The 7,864-nt window shown below is 44.0% G+C and overlaps 1 pseudogene; it reads right to left on the bottom strand.

Annotated features, from left to right (window-relative positions):
- Positions 1-3,075, bottom strand: part of LOC102855172 — a 40,219-nt pseudogene extending 37,144 nt beyond the window's left edge.
- Positions 3,076-7,864: the final 4,789 nt, after the last annotated feature.

Raw genomic sequence — 7,864 nt, 5'->3', positions numbered from 1 at the left:
TAGACTCAAAGTCATATTTTGGTTGCCTTGGATTTGGTTTAATTTTCCTCAGCTTCAGCTTGAATTTGCATATGAGTAGTTGGTGGTCTGTTCCACAATGAGCTCCTGGCCTAGTTTTCACAGCTGATATTGAGCTTCTCCAGCAGTTCTTTCCACAGATGTAAAATCTAATATCTAATCTGACATAAGTAGAAAAGGTATTTGTTGAAGGCCATCAGCAACTCCCACAATCACCAGGAAGGTTGGAAAGACACAAAACAAGCCAGACCAAGGGAACCACGGCGTGAACCAGGCTCAGACTTCACTGCAGATCTGCCTTGGTGAGTCTGGCCCACCACAGGCCCATGGGATATAGATACACGGCCAGAACCACAGTGTCATGCGGGTGCCCCTGCTGCCCCCACAGCGGCTGCTCTACTTATCTTGCCACTTTGTCACGATAGCCCTCAGATCACCATTTGAGGAGGTACTGGTCCACCTGGCCCAATTTGGGTTCCATGGCACTTCCGTCAGCTGCAAGGTTTGCTGAAAATGGCGAGTGTCTAAGGATGGAGCCTCGGCTATGCATAGAAGTTCGACCATCTGTCAACATGATAGAACATTCCCCAGGTACAGAAATCAGATCCTGGGCAGATAAGTGACACCAAATGCCACAGCACACAACTGCCCTTGGGACTTTAGTAAATGCTAGCATCTGTTTATGTTTTATACTTAGTGCAGATGACACAACCTTGCTTGCTTAAACTGAGGTGGACCTGAACCACTTGCTGCAAAAGGTCAAGGACTGTAGTCTTCAATATGGATTGAATCTCAATATCAAGAAGACAAAGATTCTCACCATTGGGCCAATTGGCAGCACCTTGATGCATGGAGAAGAGATTGAGGTGGTTAGCAGTTACAGCTTGCTCGGCTCCACAATCAATACTCTTAACACCAGCAGTCAGGAAATCAAAAGACGAATTGCACTGGGAAAATTTGCCGTCAGAGACTTCTCCAAAGTATGGAAAAGCCACGATGTCAGCCTAGAAACTAAGCCTTATTCAGTTCATAGACTTTGCAATTACTTACTATGTGTCAGAGAGGTGGACAATGACTAAGGATAACATAGAATTGATGCCTTTGAGTTGTGGTGCTGGAGAAGTCTTGAACATAGCATGGACCACCAAGAAAACATGTAGGTCTGTCTTGAAGAGAGTGAAACTAAGTTTCTCCTTGGAGGCTAGGATCTTGGAGTTCCATCTCACATACTTTGGACATGTGGCCAGGAAAGACCAATCCTTGGAAAAGAACATTATGCTCAGAAGGGTGGAGGGACAGTGCAGGAGAGGAAGACCTCGGATGAAAAGGACTGATACAGTGATTGAGGCAATTGAAGTAGATGTGTGGGAGTCACTGAGACTGGCTTCAGAGCTGCTGCACATAGGGCCCCTATGGGTCACAGGTGACTTGATGAAATATAGCAACAGCAACAAAGTCATATTCTTCACGTGTTAGCCAGGTGTAAGTATGCACAGCCAAACCCACCCATAGCACAAGCAAAGCAAACAGGTGCACACCAGGCTGCTAAGCAGAGGCCGATGAGTTCTGCTCACAAGGTTCATGAGGCAGAGATAGTTCAGTGGCAGTTGAGAATTATCTGGCTGACACAAATGGTTGACAGCACTTGACTAGCCAGAAAGCTGATGGTTCTAGCCAGCATCGTGATAGATAAGAAAACATTGACATTGTCAACAATTTCATCTTGCTTGGATCCACAATCAACACCCATGGTACCTGCAGTAAGAAATTGTAAGATATATTGCACTGGGAAAAATCTGCCCTCAAGGACCTCTCCAAGGTGATAAGGAACAATGATGTCAGTGTGAAGACTAAGGTGCACTTGTATGGGAAGCCAAACTTTATACCAAATATTATATGAAAACCCTTGTTCAGGAATTGAAGGAATTACAGATATATAAGATAGGATTTCTCTTGTGGCAGATCCTTGAAAATGAGCTGTTTGTTCCCTGCAAGACAGGAGACAGCAAGGGGTCCCTTACAGAGGAAGTGTTACTTCCTGAGCTAGAATTCACCCTGAGGCATGAAGGTTAATAGTTAAGGGTAAACCAAATTCTTGCATTTGTGAACCCCTCCTTCCTAAGTCAAGCAGAAGGTTTTCAATAGAAAGAGCTTGGCTTCATTTGCATTGAATTCTCTTTGTGATTTACAAGCTTGGCTTGGGGGCTTCAGTTGAGAACTGCTGGCCCAGTGTTTTATGCTCTCTGCTCTATCACATTCCTGGCTGTTTGTCTCTTTATTAATAATTATAAAATTATTCCATTCTTTGGGACCCTTGGTCTGCAACACACTTGACTCCAACCATGGTCTTTTTAATCACTTGCTACGCATCTGAAAGTTGGACAATGACTGAGGATAACAGAAGAATCGATGCCTTTGAGCTGTGATGTTTGAGAGGAGTACTGAATGTCCCATGGACTGCCAAGAGAACAAATGAATGTTTTGGAGAACATGCAGCCAGTTTGCTCTTTGGAAGCAAGGATGGTGAAGCTTCATCTCATATATTTTGAATTTATTGTTAGGAGGGGCCGGTCTTTGGAAAATGACATCATGCCTGGGAAGGTAGAGGGTCAGTGAAAAAGAGAAAGACCTGCAGTGAGAGACATGGTGATTGCTACAATGCATTCCGGTATGAGGATGGCAGCCCTGCCCCTGGGGCCATGGCTAGATCCTAGAACTCAAGCTCTCTGGCTTCCTGATGCTCCTGGTACATCTGGTGGTTGTTATCACTTTGTTCTTGTCCATCCAGGCCAGCCTGCCTGTCACCTTCACCCCTGAGGAGTGGAGCAGGCTATGCAGCTGGTCCTGTCACCCTAGGCCTCACTGCAGTGAGTCATCAGCTTCTTAGGAATTTCCACGTTCAGCAGCACCCAGAGCCTTATCTTCTGAGCCGCTGGGCACACAGCAGTGCACAGCAGACCTGTCCTTCATATTCCACTGCTGGGGGTGCACCACGTCCAGCCATATTTTTGTCTTCTGCAGCACGCTCCCAGCCATCACTGAAATGGCATTATTCATCGCTGTCTTTGGACTGAAAAAGAAGCCTTTGTGATCACCGTCATGAGGGGAAGGGCGGGACGAGGCTGGAGGAACAAGGGGTAAGGGCTCACATGCATAGATTTCCTTTCACACCCTGAAAAGCACCCAGCAGAGGAGATCAGTGCTGGAATAACTGTCACTGAGGCTGGGATTCACATTTTATTTACTATTTATGATATATTTTATACTAAGACCAAGACATTAAAAATTTTGTATAGAATCACCCGTGAGAAATGTGTCATTCCCAGCAAGAAAAGAAAATACAAACTCCAGGAGGTAAGTGGTGTACATTTACATTGTCGCAAAGATGAGATGGCAAGGAGGGGCAGAAAGTTCGATAAATGGCAACATGACAAATGCTAGAAATATTGTAATGTGAGAGTTGTGACCAGTGGCACAAAACAGTTTGTACAAAAATTGTTAAATAAGAATCTAATTTGTGGTGTACACTGTCATCTACAAAAGAAATGATGAGGAAGGCACAGAACAGGGCACGGTCCAGATCAATGGTTCACGGGGCCACTATGAATCATACTCAACCCCGCAGCACCTAAATGCAACAGCATTCTTGGTAGAGGAGCCCCTGGGTGCGGCAAATGGTTAACACCCTAGATGCAAACCAAAAGACTGGAAATTCAGTCCACCAGAGGCACTGTGGAATAAAGGTGGGTGATCCACTTCTGAAAGGACTATCAGCCACTGAGAACCCTGGAGCGCACATTGGGAGCAATGTTCAGAGTCAACTTCACAGCAGCTGATGGCGGCAGTGGTGGTAGACAGCCGGTAGTTGAGGGTAGTCAGGGTTTAAGATGTAGAAACCTCACGTGTCTCTAAGCAGAAGACACGGTCTAACTTCCTGGTGGGGACAACTCCTGCTCAGCCAACACCACTCTGATCCTGAACAGGCTACAGTGGAGGTTCTAGACTAAAAGCAGGAGGAGAGGCCTGGTGCCCAACCTCCGAAAAACCAGTGTAAATCACAATCTGTGGTTGTTGATTGCTGTCAAGTCGAGCACTACACATAGCAACCCTATGCAAAAAAGGACTGAAGCCTTTCTATAACTATTGTCATTTATCAAAGTTCATAGAGTTTCCAGAGTGGCATGTTATTTAGGAAGTGGATGCCACTCCTGCTTCCAAAAACCATAATCTAGCAGATCCTAATAATCGAGTTCCCATGAAAGAGAACTGGGCAGAGTTTTGTTGCATTGTGCATGAGAACACAGTGAACCAGGGAGGGGTGGGGGGAGGGACTTAGACAACATTTAACAAAGAAATGTATTGGAAGAATTTCATTTTCATCTAGAACTTCGGTGAAAATAAGTATGAAAAATCTGGTTCCGGTCCTGGCAGGTGAAGACAGAGAGTAATTGTCTCTTGATCTCCGCTGAGCAGCAGTTTGAACATTAGCTTTTGTTTCAGGAGGTAATCCTCCTGAGATAATCTTTGTGAGTTGGGTTTAGGAACGTTTGGGAGTCTCCTGGTTACATGCTCTACTTTGTCCTTCAAAATTAAAACTGTAGCCAACACTTGGAACCATGAAAGCCTCTCTTTTTCTGCTTTCAACAATGACCCATGGATGATGTTGCAGCTTTGAAAAATTTTGACACAAAGTGGACAAAAGCAATTTCTTAGCGTTTTTTCGCAGCACATTCTCAGACATGTTTCTACACAGGAACAAATGATGATGATCTGAGCCGAAAACCCTGGAAAATGAAGGGCCTTTCTCAGAAGCCTGAGGCTGTAATAAAGTCCGATCTGTGCGCAATAAAGGTTCAGAATTTGAGAACAGTGGAGAATCTCCAGGGTGGGTCAGGAACTTTGGAGACCACAGATGTAGGAAGCTGGCAATGCAGGCAAGCCATGTGACTTCCCACCCCTTTCCTCCTTTCTTCTCAAATTTCAAATGGTGCTTGCTGTGGTTTATAAATCAAAGCTTTTAGACTTTAGAGCTGCTCAGGCATTTAAAGTTGGTGTGAACCTGTGTTCAGATTGTCTCTGTTGTCCAAAATAGAAGTCATAAGGAAAACAAATAGCTTTTCTTTCTCAGACGTCATACAAATATGAAGAAAAGTAGTCTTAGATGTCATCCTCATTTCATCCCATGAAGGGAAGGTTTCTTGTGCTTTATCATTAAGAATGTGGTCTCCTGTGCTTTAACTGAACTGACACCAACAAGAACTGACTCACAGCTGACTCTCCAGCAGGTTTTCAGAAGCAGTAAATTGCACTAGACCACCCGAGTTACCTTAAAATGCTTTAATAGATCATTCTTATCATGCTAAAAAAGTAATATTTTATTCAAGGGAATGATTTTTAATCAAATGCACTTTTGCATTTATTGATATAATAATTTGCATTTCTCTACTTTATTTTTTTTTATTTCTCTACTTTAATCTTAAGCCCCTGAATTATATTTCTAAAAATTGACTTTTTACACTGTGGGGGCTGTGATGGGGGAGTGGTTTACAAAATTTGATTTATCTTATATCTTGGTTCATACCGTTGTTTTCCGTTCATGATTTTCACTTTGTTTCCTTTGTTTAATTTTAAAATAAAGTCATTTCCTGCTTGTTTTGTTGTACTGTGGTGCCTTGCATGCTCTTGTGGTGATGGAGGCAATGTCAATATCTCAGATATCAGCAGGGTCATGCACAGTGCTGGGCAGATTTCAGTGGACTTTCCAGACTGAAATAAACCAGAGAGAAGGACTGGCAATCTACTTGTGAAAATGTTGTTGTTGTTATGTATGGTCAAGTCAGAACTGATTCGTAGCTGACTCTCCAGTTTTCTGAAGCTGTAATTGCCTGGGAGAAGATAGCACATTTTCCTCTCACAGAGTAGCTGGTAGATTAGAACTGTGTTCTTCTGGGTTGGCAGTGCAACTCCTTATCACTAAGCTACCGAAACTCCCTCCTGAAAAAATTGTCCAAGGGAGCACTGGTTGGCCTAGTGTCAAGAAGCTGTGCTGCAATCCCAAAGACATGTGGTTCCAATCCACCAGATGCTCTGCTGGAGAAGGAAGGACAATCTCTTCCAATGCCAATCAGATCCGATTCAACAGTCCATGAAAAAAAAAATTGTCCAGCAAAAACTTTATAAATAGCCACAGAATAATGTCTGATTTCTGTAAGACAAGCTCTTGAGGATGGAAGACCCTCAACTAGGTTTGAATTGCACCCTCAAACTGCAGTCTATGGAAATGACCAAGACTAGTGAGCATGTCTGGGGTTGCATCTGTCAGTTAAAGCATGTCAATTGAAATCTACTCCTGGGGCCTTATTTTCTGCCATTGCCTTTAGCTCAGCTTCAATGTCTTCGTTTATTACCATTGGCCTGTGTGATCATATTATTTGTTGTTGTTGTTACAGGCCGTCGAGTCGCTTGCTACTCTTAGTGACCCTATGTACAACAGCCCTAAACCCTGCTCTATCCTGTGCCAATCACACCGTCTCGGATACACCCATCCCGATTACCCTAGTCACTGAATCAATCCACCTCATAGAGGGCCTTCCCCTCCTGCGCCGTCCCTCTACCCTCCCAAGCATGATGTCTCTCTCCAAGGACCTGTCCCTCCTTACAACATGTCCAAAGTATGTCAGACGAAGCCCCAGAATCCTTGCCTCCTAGGAGCCACCTGGTTTAACCCTTTCCAGGATGAATCTGTTTGTTTTCTTGGCAGTCCATGGTACATTCAATACTCTCTCCAGCACCACAGCTCAAAGGCATCAATTATCCTTTTATCATTCCTACTCATTGTCCAACTCTCTGATGCATAACAAGTGATAGCAAAGACCATAGCCTGTATCAGACATACCTTAGTCTCCAGAGTGACACCATTGCTCTTCAGTACCCTGGAAAGGTCCCTAACAGCAGACTTTCCCATTGCAATACATTTTTTTATTTCCTGGCTACTGGTGCCAAGATTGTTGACTGTGGAGCCAAGCAGACTAAAGTTGTTAACAATCTCAATCTCACCATCTATCCTGATGCTGCCAATTGGTCCAGTGGTGAGAATCTTTGTCTTGATATTGAGCCTCAATCCATACTGAAGGCTGCAGTCCTTGACGCTCTGCAGCAAGCGTTTCAGGTCCTCCTCAGTTTCAGCAAGCAGGGTTGTGTCATCTGCATAACATAGATTATTAATAGATCTTCCACCAATCCTGATGCTACACTTCTCCTCATAGAGCCCAGCCTCTCGGATAATCTGTTCTGCATACAGGTTGAAAAGGTATGGAGACAGGACACATCCCTGGCATACACCTTTCCCAATTTTGAACCATGCAGTGTTTCCCTGCTCTGTTCTGATGACTGCCTTTTGGTCCAAGTTTAGCATTAGTACAATCAAGTGTTCTGGGATTCCCATTCTTCTCAGAGTCAGCCACAGTTTGTTATGGTCCACACAGTCAAACGCCTTTGCATAGTCAATGAAACACAGATAGACCTTCTTCTGGTAGTCCCTGCTTTCAGCAAAGATCTATCTAACATCAGCTACAATATCCTTAGTACCATGACCCCTTCTAAACTCAGCCTGGACTTCTGGAAGCTCTCTGCTGATGTGCTGCTGTTCTAGTTGTTTTTGGATAATCTTTAGTAGAATTTTGCTTGCATGTGAAATTAATGTTATTATAGTTCCCACACTCTGTTGGATCACCCTTCTTCGGAATGGTAACAAATATAGATCTCTTCCAGTCAGTTGGCCAAGTGGTTGTTCTCCAGATTTCTTGGCACAACTTGGTGATCACATCCAGGGCAGCATCTGTTAGCT

This window comes from Elephantulus edwardii, unplaced genomic scaffold (assembly GCF_000299155.1).
Source record: "Elephantulus edwardii isolate Elephantulus edwardi_28Jun2011 unplaced genomic scaffold, EleEdw1.0 scaffold00246, whole genome shotgun sequence".
In the NCBI taxonomy this organism is placed as follows: Eukaryota; Metazoa; Chordata; class Mammalia; order Macroscelidea; family Macroscelididae; genus Elephantulus; species Elephantulus edwardii.
The sequence above is the reverse complement of the archived record's forward strand: the minus strand, read 5'-3'. Positions and strand labels throughout refer to the sequence as shown.